Here is a 15,840-nt window from a genome sequence, read left to right on the forward strand (position 1 = left end):
TTTCTTATACTTTTAGGAAGCTAATTTGTAAACAATTTACAATTTTGTCATGCATATTTTCTGAGAATAAATCAAGCTTAAATTGAAAAGCAAATCAAAACTCGCTGTCATCAAGTCAATTCTTCCTCAGAGCGATCCTTCGGGATAGAGCAGAATTACCACTATTGAATTGCAAGGCTACATATCCTTATGATATCCGAAAACCTCATATTTCATCCATGGAACTGCCAATTTTGTGGTTAGTAGCCCAACTCAAAGCAGGTTCTAACTGCTCACTCACCTGTAGTGAGTCACCAATTTGTAACCATTGTGCCACCAGAATTCTACCCTGAAATTCATTGTCTTTAAAGAAACACTGTTCTTTTGCTGCCATGTTGAGTTTGCATTAGCCCCCATTGGGACGATTTGTTTCCATTCCCAACAGTGCCAACTAGTCACATTTAAACATTTCATACCATTTGAAAGTCAACGTGGCACCTGGAATATGTGTACACCTAGCTAGAGCTCATTAGGTTGACCATGTATTATTTAAGATTAATGGGAAAGCAAGTCACCAAGCACAAGTGCTTTTCAAACCACTCTCTGCAACATTTTGCTAAGGTCTTATTGGCTGAAAATAGTAGTGGTCAAGCCTAGATTCGAGTACTGAAAAACCAGATGCTTGATACACTATATTAAAAAGTTACATACTCATAAAAGTATACAATATTTGTGGATTCTTTTACATCTATTACACCAAATGAACTAAAATTACAAAACAGTATTGTTCACAACAGAGCAGGTTTCTCAGGGTGAAAATTTTCTAGAGGTATAGTATATATGTGTAATATTTGCTTTTTAAGATTTTCCCTCAAAGCTTGGAAATATCTCCGGTCTTATTTGCATTCATATCACACTAAAGGAGCTGAAAGTACAAGATAACAGGTTCTCACATTGAGCTTTTCTTGCAATGGAAATGTGTACACATGGTCAGTGCTCCATTGAGCAGAACTATATCTGCTATCATTTTGAAGATGGGAAAGGAAAGCAAAAAGATAGAAAAAGAACACAGGAGAAAATGGGAGTAGCTTTGGCAACAATGGCTAATTAATAACGTGAGATATGCAGGTGGTAAAACCTTGCTTGATGAAAGTGATGCTTGCTGATGTGTTGCAACTCATGGATGCAATGAATGTAAAGAACTCAGAAGTCCTCCCAATCGGATCCATAGACAACATCATGCTAAAACTGAAAAGTTTGAAGTTATCAAAGATTTCATTTTGCTTATATCCACAATCAATGCTCACAGAAGCAGCAGTGAATAAATCAGAAAATAGACTGCATTGGACCGATCTACTGCAAACGACATCCTTAAAGGGTTGAAGAGTAATGAGGTCACGTTAATGACAAGGGACACAGGCCTCCAACACGGGTAGTTTCTGTCACCTCATCTGCATGAGAAGAAACCAGCTTCCCCTAGCAAAGCACAGAGAGAGATGAGCACTCACAAGCCCTAAAGAGCTAGCTATCAAGTCAAAAAAGGACATAAAGGCAACTTAAATGCATATTGCTAATGAAATAAATCAATTTGGAAAGTGCAACTGGATATGTACTCTTTCATATCCAGATGACTTCCATCCAGATGACATCATGTAAAAATAAAACCCACATAGATAATTAAAAGATCAGTAGCTGTCAGGGTCATAGGTTGGGAGAAATATGGGATGAATTAATAGAGTGAAAGTTATATTAGAATAATGAAACCATTGTCTATAAGATTGTAATTGTGTCTATGTCAAATTATGAATTTTTCAAAGAAATATAAATTTTAATAAAAGAAACACGAATGCAGTTAAATAGAATTCTGCATATTATACCCTATATTCTATTTAAATTTTATTTTATCTATTTTCTAATATATAAGTTAATAATAATATAGCAATATTGATCATGAACTATATGATTGTTTAAATGTACCAAAGTAGTGCCAGTTAGTGTCAGTGGGGGAACTGGATTTAGTGCAGATAGGGGAAACTAACTGTTCAGCTTCATGTAAAACTAAAAGTAGAATCATTGGGTTGGTGAAAATATCAAATATACTATTGAACTGCCATAGAAAACAAAAAAAATCTGCATTGGAAAAAGTACAGGCAGATGTACTTAGAAGCAAGAACCATAAAAGTCTTTATCATGTACGTTGTACATAGAATCAGTCAACCAAACACTGGAGAAACACATTATGTTTGGTAAAGTAGAAGATTGGTGAAATCGAGAAACTGTCACAATAACGTAGATTGCCCCAGTGGTAGCAACAGTGGTCATAAGTATAACTATGGGATGGTTGAGGATATTTCAATGGTTATTTTTTGGTGTACATATGGTCCTTATTTATCAAAACAAATATAATAGTTCCTGTCAACAATGTCCATTTAAAAAAAGAAAAAGAGAAGAAAACACATTTCCTAGCTTGATCCACATCAAAAGCATATTCTATCAATTTCCTAATCTGAAACATTGGAACAATGCTTTCCTCCAAAAGGGGTGTTGTGCATGTCAAGTGGATGAATACAAGTAAACAATACATAACTGTTTTATTTTAAATTAACTCACAGATTTGGTTATTGAATGTTGACAATACATAATTTTTTACTTTTATCCTTTCCCCACTTCAAGGTTAAAATAAAACCCCAGATGCAGGAGCATTTTCTGTCTCAATCACTGTGGATACAACAGTACACTGAGTAGTGACAGATATAGAGTCATAACGCAATAGAAATATGTTGAATGAGTTCAAGAGTCAAGTTGTAGGAGCATTATTGCTAAATTCACAATGAAATAAGGAGAAACCACTTTGCTAGTGAAATTAATCTGTGTAGTCATTACTCCTTTGGAATTAAATATAAATTGGAGGGCTTAAAATATTTAACATTTAAATATTGCTCTTCAGTTAGTACTATAAATTCTGCTTTCCTAAATTGCATTTTAAAAGCATAAATTCCTTCTCCCTTTTCTCAATTATAAAGAGTTCATCTAATCCATTAGTCTGCTCTTCTGATTTTTTTATGCTTTTATAGATAGCCTTGCTAACTACAGTTCTGGTGTCAAGTTTCTTAGGAAATTGTTATCAAGAAAATGCATTACATTTTTTCAGCCATGTTGCATATTAGGAATTCCTCAAATAATTTATTGATAAAATTTAATAACTAATAACTGTCTGTACTAAATTCTTGTATCAATGAAATAGATACATGGATTTGAAATTTACCTCACTATTTCCTGGCCATAGGACTGTGGGTAATGTTTCAGACTCCTTATGCACGAAATGAATAAAATGTAGAAACCATGAAAAGCAATCAGAGTAACTTAGCTGAATGTCCAAAAATTATTAAGATTAATAACAAGGAATACAAACCAGTAAGTAATTAATAAAACGCAAGAATGCCATTTGTAAGATAAATCCATGTATTTGAATTATGTTGCCATGGACTTCCAGAAGAACAAATAAATCCATCTTTGTTGAAGTATAGCTAGAATGATCTTTGGAAGAGAGTATGGTGTGACTTCAGATTATATACCTTGGTCATGTTAGGAGAGACTCGTTCCTAGAATGGGACATCATTCCTGGTAAAGAGCTAGGAACAAAAGGATGACCCTCAGCATGATGCACTAATGTAGTTGCAGCAGTTTTGGGGCCTAACATAACAAAGATGGGGATGGGGCTAGCCAAGGCAGTGTGTGCATGTGTTGTACATTAGACTGCTATGAGTTGGAAATGACTTCAAGTTGGAAATGACCTAACAACAACCATGAGTAACTAATTAGTAATTAATAGAGTCATAATGTATGTTATGACAGCTACAAATTAAGGCATGTTAGCATGGGTTCTCTAGAGAAGCAATAGAAGTGCAACTTGTATGTGCTTTTATGTAGAACAAAATTTATATCAAGAAATGCCTTACCCAGTTGTGGAAGTAGGAAAGTCCAGTTTTGTTGAAGTCAGAGCATGACTGGTGTCCTATCAGGTGGATAGGTTGCCACTTGTCAACCTATCTACCTCTTGCTTTAAGTCTTCCTCTTCAGAATTAAGTGTTTGATGAGCATTCACATGTAATATAAATAATTTTATTTTTTACCAATTCAGAGTGGTCTTTGCATATCCACTTCTCTATACCTTCTTGTCACTGATTTTTCAATCAATGCCCCTTCTAAATTCCTCATCATCCACCCAAACCATTGGCTATAACTTATGAATAAGTGTATTGTCATATATTTGGTGGCCATTTTTCATTCCAAGCAAGCTGAATCGGCAAATGTACCACAAGTTATTACTATTAGGCGATTTTCTCTTCACCGCTGTCCTTCAGGGAGGTCCCAGGATGAGGCTGGAGTGCTGCTGCTAATCACCTCACGTGGTACCTTCATTGCCTGCAAACCATCAGTAAACCAAGCTAGAGTATTTGTTCTTCAGTAAACTGATCATAAGGAACTCCCATCAGGCCATAGGTGTAGAATGGAATAAAGATGATACTGTGATAAGAGTAGATGCTATAGGCATTTGGACCACTTCTTCACACAGATTGCTTGTATTTTTAGGTCCTGTTTTAGCCTGATCTTATATAGAGAAATAGATTTATATCAATAAATGGCTTAAACAGTGAAGATATAGGTAAGTTGAGTCCAATTAAAATCATATTTCTCCTGCCTTATGGAAACTGATGAACAGGAAGTAGGATAATGAAGTAGAGACATAGGGATGGGGCACCAGCTAGAAAATGCAGAAATAAATGAAATTTAAGTTGGCCACATAAATTCATCGCTGTTAGTCTGCTGACAGCTCCTATGATTGACAGGTTATGGAAAGGTAGATCCAAGAATCAGAGACAAGATCCAGCTCCAATGGAAGAGTAAGGGCCAAAGAGAATTTAAGACTACTCCATCTCTTATACAAAAAAGCCACACCCCAAGGAGTTAATATCTGGCCAGGACACACTTGACAGCTTGGGTTCCGTCCTTACCCATAATCAGGAGCCTCTAGCTGATATTACATCTAACCATGATAGATGGTAAACTCAGAATTTTATTACAAAATAATAAAACTAAACCCAAAGAAATTTTCCTGGGAAAGTCCTTCCTAGTGTCAAAGACAAACTAGGTGCACTGGCATGATGGGAAAGAAAATTCCTTTCTGCAACTTGCCTGAATCACTATTTGAAGAAATAGAATGGGGGCAATATCAGGCCTCCTCTCCTACTGCCCCAAAGTCTGAAAGACACAAGCTAAGTACCTCTTTCTTAAAATGATTGCAAGGCCAATCATTCTTCCCACAGCACTCTATTCTCCCCCACTTGAATTTCTTCTGAGCTCGCAATTAATTGCACAGGGCACACAGAACTCACAGATGATGCTCAGAGTATAGGGTCGATTAGGGAAGTGAACAGGTTACAATTCAGATGAGAAATTAGGAGGACACTGTTGTGTAGTCAAAACGCTTTCTTCTCTGTCTTGCACACAGTCAGACCACTACTCTCACCTGCCTTGTGGAAAAAGGAGGGTCAATGTGTAGGACTCTCAGGGTGCCAATGACACCCCGCTACTGGCTATTCTTTCTGGCTAATGGAGAAATCTGTCCAATGTCTTGCTTTGAAAGCTTATTTTGCACCCAGAGGGATTACAATGCCAATTGTTGTATTTTTTCCCTTAACATACCCCCCAACTGGGTTGAGACACATTCTGAAAGCATTGTTTCCATCCTTCTAACCCTCCTCTGAAGAATTCAGTGGTTGCTCTTAGGTGCTGTCAAGTAGATGCCGATTCAGAGTGAACCAAAATATAACAAAAGAAATCACTGCTGGTCCCTACGGTATCTTCACAATTGTTCTTATATCTGAGCCCTTTTGTTGCAGCCACTGTATCAATGCATCATGTTGAAGGTCTTCCTTTTATGCAGCTCTACTGCAAAAAAAGGTTTTCCAAGCACGATGTCCTTCTTCAGGGACTGGTCTCTCCTGACAACCTATCCGATGTACACGAGCCCAAAACTCACCATCCTTCCTCTAAGGAGAGTTCTGATTTTGCTTCTTCCAAGAGAGAATTGTTTGTACTTTTGGCAGTACATGATCCTTTCAATACTCTTTCCCAGGCCCATCATTCAAGTGTATCAATTCTTCTTGCGTCTTCCTTAGTCAATACCCAATTTTCACATGCATGTGAAATATTGAAAATATCATTTTGGGGTCAGGCCCACTTTAGTTTTCAAATTCACCTCCTTGCTTATAAACACTTTAAGAGTCCCTGTGCAGCAGGTTTACCCAATGTAGCCTGTATTTTGATCACTTGACTACTCCTTCCACGAGCATTGATCATGCATCCAAGAAAGATAAACTCCTGAACAACTTCGATCTTTTCTCCGTTTTCCATGATGTTTCCCAGTGTCCAGTTGTGAGGCTTTCGGTGTTCTTTATATTGACTTGTAATACACACTGAGACAACAATCCTTGGTCTTCATCTGTAAGTGCTTCAATTCCTCATTAGAGCATCTTCATGGTATTCATAATCCTGCCTCCAATCCTCATACTGCATTGTTCTTCACATAATCCAGTTCTCTGATTATTTTCTCAGTATCCATAGTGAATCAGTGTGTTGGGCGCATTCAACCCTGGCACACACCTTTTCTGATTTTAAACCACGCGGTATTCTCGGTTCTGTTGCCACAATTGCCTCTTGTGCTGTGGACAGACTCTGCATGAGCACAATATAGTGGCTTGGGATCCCAGTTCCTCTCAAGTCTATCTGTGGTTTGTTATGGTTCACAGCATTGAATTCCTCAGCATACTCAATAAAACATAAGCAAACCTATCTCTAGCATTCTCTGATTTCAGCCAAGATTCATCTGACATCAACAATGATATTCCTTATTCCAAATCCTCTCCTGAAACCAGCGTGATCTCTGGCAGACCCTGTCAATATAATACTGAAAACTTTGTTGGCTGATCTCCTGGATCCTCATTTTTCTCCGATGCTTTCAGTGCATCTTAAACTTCTTCCTTCAATACTATTGTTTCTTACTTATATGCTACCTATTGAAATTGTGAACTATAGACTAGTTTGTGTGTAAGTGTGTGTGTTTGCGTTTTGTTAGTGACTTTTTATTTTTTCCATAATTATTTTGACACTTCTTACATAGTTTAATAAGTTCCCAAAGAATCTTTAAATATTTCAATGTGAGATTTGAATTTATCTTTTTTTCTTTAAGATATGCTGAGTATGTTCTTCCTTTTCAATTTTCTAACTCTACATCATCTTTGCACAGTTCACAATGTTTGACTTTGCCTTCTCATGCTGCTATTTGATATTTTCTTTTCATATTTTTGACACATTATTTCCTCCATTTGTCTTATCTGCTCATTGATTAAGGGTATGTTTCAGAGTCTCTTCTGATATACACTTTGATATTTTATTTGATTTTTTTTACAAACTTTTGTTTTCCTTGTGACTGATGTGTTTGATCTCACACCACATCTCAGCAGGTCTTCTGTCATTAGTGTTTAGTGCGTGAAAACTATTCTTAATTTGTTCTTAAAAATTGGGTAAGTTAGAAAAATGTTATATTTTGACTCTTGTGGACTTGTTTTAATTTTTTTTGGGGGGGGGCTTCAACCTCAACTTACATATGAACAATTGATAGTCCATTCCACAGTCTACTCGTGCACTCCACTTAACTGTTAATACTGACCATCTTCATCATCTCTTCCCACATATGCAGTCAATTTGATTTCTGTGTATTCCACCCAGAGAAGTCCATGTGTTTCTGACCAAAAATATATTCTAAGAGGAAGGAATTTATTTTGTAAAATTGTATTATTTGTTCTCCAACTTTGTTTCTATCACCAAGGCCAAATTTTAACCTTCTGTTCCTTCTTCATTTCCAACAAGTTCATTACAATCACCAATAATCATCAATGCATCTTAATTGCAAGTTTGATCAATTTCAGACTGAAAACACTAGTAGAATTATTTAATTTCTTTATCAATATCTTTGAATAATTGTTGTATTAATTGAATTTCCTTGAAGACATATAGATATATTGTATCACTGACAGCATTGTAATTCAAGATAGAGAATGAAATTTCATTTTTTTCCGCTAAGAATGCAATATCACTTCTCTTGATAATCCCAGGATATAAAACCACATACATTTTTATTCAATATGGCCACTTGCAGTGCACTTCAGCACACTAGTGCCTAGAATGCTGAATTTAAACATTCTAATTTTATTTTTTGACAACTTAAAATTATCCTATACTCATATTTTGTATATTCCAATTTCTGATTTTTAATATATACTTGCAGCTGTTTCTTCTCCATTTGGTTGTGCCTGGCTAGCAAGTGAAGTCTCAAAGCATTTACCCCACAGGTTTTGCTCCGTCGTGTCAAGGCAACTCTTGCTCACTCAGGGTTGAAGGGCTGTCAGTCGGAGTGGCTCATCTCCTGGCACTCTCTGCAACAGCATTGTACTATTCACGCATTTTAAGTATCTGTCAATTTTTAGATAATGTTCTTAAGTTTTTCAGTGACTACTTCCTCTTAAGTGGACCATCCATCCCTTCTTCATAAACTCTTCATAGTTTGGAACCTCTGCTAAAAATTGTTCACTTTGGGTAGTCTTGGTGGCATTTGAGATATTAGCGAAATAGCATCAAATATCATAGCAACACACAAATCACCACTCTAAAACAAACTGGATGATAGGTTGTGGTGAAGAATTGTGCACTCTTCAATTGGTATCACATCAAAATGGCAGTTCTTGTGTCATGGAGCAAATAAAATCATACTTTCTTTAAATATTATTTAAGTTTAGAGAAGAAAAAGATGTCTGAAATGAGAAAATCAGGGACATTTTAATTGTATTAGGAACTTTTAATTGTAACAACCATATGGGACAATGAGGAAATGTTAGATAAGATTTATATAATCATAATATTTATATTTAAATATTTATAATTATGTATTTACAAAAACAGATTCTGACACACACACCTCCTATCTCTTCCTGCAAAGTTACTGGTGACATAATTGCTGCCCTTTTGGTTAGCTGCCGCATACTTAACTCACCACAATAGTCTGGCATTTCTTTAATTGTATCGGGAAGCTTCACAAAGTTCATGGAAAATTTAATTAATGAATCATTAAAATTATTAATGTTTTTCCACTATTTCAAGAGATTAAGGTAGAGTCAATTAAAATCTTTTTTAAAAATGAGTATACTTTAGTTAAATTAACTTAATCATCTGTTGATTAGTCAGCATTTTTCTGTATAATTTATGAGTATTTCTTCCCAGTTGTATTTATAATTCTTTCAATTTTTGATGGTCAAGACTATATTTCACATATAATATTTTATTTGCACATTTTTAATATAGAAAATACACTAATTTTATACTAAATATATCACATTAGTTGTCTGCTCTTTGTGTGAAGATGTAAATTATTTTCTTGAAATTTCAAGTAATATTACCTTAAATTCTATGCAATGATGAATCTCTATCTTCTATATTTTTATTCATATAACATTCATTTTTAATTTTACAGTGTAACCAATAACATTATTTCAAAATAATGTATATGTCTTATTTACATCTTTGTTATCAAGTGATGTCAATGTTGTTTAATATTTTATTATGAAGCCAATTCCAGTTACAAAGCCCTCTTGCCAAAATAAGTTAAAAAATTAAGGAAAACTTGACATATGATATCATGAGTACTGATAAAATGAATAACGTATAAGGTAAATGATTCCATGTATCTTTTATAGCGTTCAGGAGGCTTTCATACATTTGGACCTTGAATCAGGAAGACTGGAGAAGAGCAGATGCATTTGAACTATGTTGCTGGTGAAGACATTAAAAGTGACATGGATTGCCAAAAGAACAAATCAGTCCGACTTGGAATAAAGTGAGTCAGAATGCTCCTTAGACCGTTCCTCAGAAGCGAAGATGATGAGACTTTTTCTCACTTACGTTGGACATGCTATTCAGAGAGACCAGTGCCTGGAAAGGATTTATTCTTGGTACCGTAGAGGGGCAGTAAAAGCGGGAGGATTCTCAAGGGGCTAGACTGGCCCAGTGGCCGCAACCAAGAGCTCCAGCATAGCAACAGTTGTGACGATGGAAGAGGACTGGACGATGTTGCTTTCTGTTGTACGGAAGGCCTGCGTGCGTCAGAACCCACGTGACACACCTCCCAAGAACCAGGGCGTGTTTGCTGACTTCGGCTCTTGACAGTTTCTGAGTACCTTTGTTTATATATATTTAATTATAAATAATCTTTTCCCTGAAGGGCAATTCCAAGGCAGTTGTCCATTAAGAAATTAAATAGAAAAAAATGTTAAAAACGTGTTGATTGCTGTGCTTTACATTAGTATAAGTTTCTGGACAACACAGGACAACTCTAACGCATAAACCAGTGTACATCACTCCTCAGAATAAAAGCATCATTACCGTTTCCAGATTCCCTAAAAACTTAAAGAAGTTTCTGAGTCCCTTGCGCTACAAACTTCGGAGGACTGTATGCAGGCAAGGACAGAGTCACATCCTTTACTGTCAGTTCCGGGGTGGAGATGCAGTTACTGTTCAATGAGCCTCCAAACATCTCAGGTAGTTTATGGGCAGAGAGGCAAGTGCAATTATTCGTAATAAGCATGACTCTCATGGTAATTCGTATTAACTGACTTCAGATTTGAGTTTGTTTTTGCTATCTTCTTTGGGCACATTTTTAAGATGTTAATTGGTGTTAACATATTTACAAATAAAGCGCTATTTTGATCAAAATTAAACATGTACAGTTTGTGTGTACAGATTATTTCTTATAGGTTATTTTCTATGAAAGGAAGAGAAAAACGATGAGTTTACCAGAATTTAAAACCATCACAGGATGGGTTAGGAGTGGCAGGTTTATTCCACCCTGGGTTCATAATCTTCAGACAGACGGCTGTTTGGATGTTTTTGGTTGGTATCCTTGACCTTAGCAAACACATTTGATGTTCATGCATGGTCTCTTGGCTGCAAATATTCACAAGCATCTGTTATGCTGGCTTGCTGCCCATTTATAAGTTGGTGAGCCTGTTCCACTACGAAGTGGGCGCCAAGTAAACAAGTGTTTCGTTGGGTAGCTGTGCGAGTCTTACACTTCCATTGCTATAACCAGATTATCTTCTGTGACGGTATGTCTTAATTTTGTGGAAGCAGACTCTCTAGAACAAGTCAGTTTTGTATATTATCATCTTTCCCCCCATAAATATGTGTGTGTGTGTATTCTGAGCAAAATATAAATTTAGCTTAGCACACATGGAATATTACTTAATTCTACGAATGCTATTTGCATCCATAACACTGCATGTAGACAGAAAGTGCTACTATTACCTGGTTAAATGACAGTGACTTGGCTTTGGGTGAGGGGCAGTGCAGGCATAGTTGATCACGTATTACATTGTTAACAACAAGGTCTACAGTTCCAACCCATAAGCCGCTCCATGAGGGATAAATGAGGCTTTCTGTTCCCTTATATATTTACAGCCTATAACACCCCAGGAAGAAATTATACTCTCCACTGTAGCATCAATGTGAGTTGTAATCAAGCATTGTGTGATTTTTTCCAGAAGTGTTTTGTGCAATTCTTTTGCAAATATCATAACTCTTAAATTATTCTTCATTGGAATGTCATTCAATATCGTACAGTTGAATTTATTTTCAAGCTACATTCCAAACACACCTTTGAATAAGTGTATATCTAAGATGCTGGTTTAAAAGAAAAAGATCTGAAAAAGCATAGTTTTGGCATCAATCTGCTATCAGTCAAGGTTGACTCATAGCCCATAAAACAGGATTGAACTACCCTTGCGGGTTTCCAGGATAATGTATTTTTTAATGTGCGTAGAAAGCACCATCTTTCTTCATTGGTGAAACTGGTGGTTTTGAAAGGCTGATATTTCATATCACAGAACCTGTAACCAATATACCCTTAGAGCTCCTGTAGCTACGGCACAGATACTCAATATGTTGTTTGAACCAATTACTTGAAAAGTAACTTAGAATATTTCTTTTGGTCTAGACCAAACCAATCAAAACCCGAACCCACTGCCATCGAGTCAATTCTGATTTATAGTGATGCCATGCAGGGTTTCCAAGACTGTGGATCTTCATGAGAGTAGACAGTCTAATCTTTCTCCCACGGAGGAACCGAATCCAAAAGTTCAGCTCTTGCTTCTTTAGGAGCTCCGCCCCCCCCCCCGAAAAACAAACAAACAATGTTCCACTCAATTATGGCAGTCAATCTGTTTTCCTGTAATTACATCTGTGCTTGAAGCAACTAATGAAAACTCATGAATTTGACCATATTTAAGGCCATCAAAATCTTCATTGTGTCAGCACTAAAAACACAAAGGTCTGGACATCTGAATTCGAACTGGATCCCACGCATTATCAGGATATTTTTATGTAGAATGCAAAAAATAAGAAGAAAGTAACTATTTATGCCTCACTTTTAGAAAAACTATGTAGGAGAGAAAAAAAAGACTAAAACGTCTGCTTCTTTGAATATGTTTTTGTGTTTTAGTATCATAACTGAATTCTCCTTAATGTAAGAAATCATTTTCTCAGATGATTAATAACTATGAACTAATAACAACAAAAATGATATTTCTTGAAACTCCACCAAAGTAGTTTTATATCCCCTTAGAATATGAATTTATATTCCCTCAACATATAAATATTCTGAAAGACTACTTTAAAAAAATATCTCCAACATTTTTCTTTTTTTTCTTTTATCCAAAATGGGTTTGTTCTTATGGCTTCCCACTCATCTTGATTCGGGGTCTTTTAGTGTTGCTTCCATCTGAAGGCACATCCTTCTGTGATTTTTGCTTTTCCTCGTGTCAGCTGGTAAAGGATGGTAAAGCAGCCGACAGACAGAACCACTGCTTGCGCATGGCCATAGGCCATGGTTATAGCAGCCTGGACATTTGACATGCAGGAAATTGAAATTGGGGCCCTGCACCAAGAACTTCTTCTAGTGTTTCCTCGTCTCTTCTGGACAGGGATGAGGGACATTTTTCAGAGGCATGATCATAGCAGGGGAGGTTATCACCAGTTAAAAGTGCCCAACTTATTTTTGCTTTATGATTATTGCTTTCTATTATGCATATCTTTACAAATACCATCCTTGAAGATTTTGAATTGGACTTCACTGATCCTGAGGGGTTCATCTGTCCTGGATTCCCTGTGTATCCAGGTCTTATCTGTACCAGCGTACATGCTCTGGTTTAGCCATATTTGTAAGGTAGAATTGGGATCATGATAGTCGGGGGTGGGGGAGAAAGCATTTAGGAACTAGAGGAAAGTTGTGTGTTTCATCATTGCTACACCGCATCCTGATTAGTTCATCTCCTCCTCACAACCCTTTTGTAAGGGGGTGTCCAGTTGCCTACAGATGGGCTTTGGGTCCCCAGTCTGCACTCCCCCTCATTCACAGTGATATGATTGTTTGTTCTTTGATGCCTGATACCTGATCCCATCAACACCTCATGATCACACAGGTTGGTGTGCTTCTTCCATGTGTGCTTTCTTGCTTCTCAGATAGATGGCTGCTTGTTTATCGTCAAGCCTGTAAGACCCCCAATGCTATTTCTTTTGATAGCCAAGCACCATCACACTTGCCTAGGCACCCACTTGGTCTTCAATAATCATGATGGGAAGGTGAACCTCAAGGAATGCCAGTTTATAAGAACAAAGTGTTCTTGCATAAAGGGAGTACCTGAGTGGAGGAAGGGCCCAGCTTTCAATTGTATGTTTTCTTAAGATTACAATTGGAATAACTTCTAGAAACACATAAGAAAGAGGAAGCATGTGGGTACCAAAACTAATGCCATATAGTTCATGACTTAAAAATTGTAAAAGAAACTAAGTAGAGTCGTTTGAGATAGAAGAGATATACACAAAGCCCATTATACAAATTTACATGGAGATGATCTCATTAGATATCAAAGATCTGTGATAAGAAGTAAATAAAGATGACTATGCTAACTACAACCTCACACTTGACCCATTTACTACAATTACAAAGGATCCCAAATGCATTTTGAAGTGAGATTGATAACGCATGACAATATTAGCTCTCTTGTCTGCAGCTGGTCCAAAATAGTTAGCTTATTTGATACTTTATTTCACTGCACCTGTTTTCTTTCTTTCTTTTTTCTATTATGTTCTTTGATGAATGTGATCCTTCTGCAGATCATGTTGCAGCCATTCCTACAAAAATCAACTATTTACCAAAGACATTTGCTGTGGCATAAAATAAATCTGTGTAGAGAAGTTCTATTTAATATCAGTTATTCCTACATGGAGTTCTCCAAATGGAATATGGTGTAATGAAACTGACTACATCCGTAGGAAGAGACAGTGGAGAATCTCAATATCAGCAGCTAAAATGAGGTCAGGTGCTGACTGTGTGAACACCCCATCTATTGCTCATATGCAAGTTTGGGTTGAAGTTGAAGAAAATCATACATATGTATGAATTTTACATATAAATATGCACATATAAATAATATATATATTCTTTTGCAGAAACACTTCAGACTATTACATGGTCTGATACTATTTCTAAATAATATTCTGTTGTTACCCACTTAAGAAACCCTTCCACTCCTTTGTGAATGTGGAACTAAATCAGCCCAGTCTCTTTAGTTCTTCATAAAAATAGAGTGCACAAACTGTTTAAAAGGCATGTCATATATTTTGGTCTCTTGACAAAAGAAAATTGATGTATGCTAAAGAGAAACAGTACATTTACTCAATTTGAATATACTGAAGTAACAGGACATTTTATCAGCAATTTACATAGAGATTTGGATAGGGTAAATTGGATAGTAGATAAAAACTTGGGGAATCAATTATTTTAAAATTTAATTTTTATGCTAAAAGTCAAAATAAATAAACAATATAGAGAAAATAGATTAATTTACATAAAATCAAAAGGAAGAAGAGAGTTTGCTTATAGTTTTAGAAAAGGCCATGGATTTTAAATATTTATGTAGTTTTTTAGTACAATAAATGCCACTTACTCTGAATATTTTCTTTTCTCCAAAAATAATTACACAGAGCTTTAATATTCATCTTACACATTCAAAATATAGTAATTAACTGGATTTTTTCACAGTTTGGTGTCATTCATTTATTCATTCATTTACTCATTTGCTCATTCCTCTGACACTATATCTAGCTTGAAGATTAGGGGAAAATTTTTTTGCAAAGGTCAATGAGAAAAAAAAGAGCTATTTCTAATTTCCAGGGAGTGAAATCCATCACCACATCACACAATAATTGGAATAACAATATGAATAAGCTGTATTACACAGGACAAGGAATGACTAATTGGCAATTAAAGGTTACACAAAACAGGATATCATTGAAAAAGTACTGAAACAAAAGTGAAAAAGTACTAGGTAGGGGAGGGAAATACATTAATTTAAAAGATTTTATAATTTTATTAATTGTATTAATTCATGTACAAGAATATCATATAAAATTAAACAAATGTGTTAAAATCTGGACTCCAGTGGTGTGGTGAATAAATAACATATATGAAATCACTGAGACAGTGTAGCTGGAGATAGATCTTTAAAAATAAAAGTGTTGATGAGCATAATTAAGAAACATATCAGCAGCTGAATTGGGAGCACATAAATAACCCTGGCAAAAGACTGATTTCTAAAGAAATCTTGACTTTTCAACAGAAATATAACTTTACTAAACATTTATTGATCATCTACTAGGTTTGAAGATCAATTCTTATTTCTGAGTTCACAT

The sequence above is a fragment of the Tenrec ecaudatus genome, chromosome 3 (assembly GCF_050624435.1).
Source record: "Tenrec ecaudatus isolate mTenEca1 chromosome 3, mTenEca1.hap1, whole genome shotgun sequence".
Taxonomy (NCBI): Eukaryota; Metazoa; Chordata; class Mammalia; order Afrosoricida; family Tenrecidae; genus Tenrec; species Tenrec ecaudatus.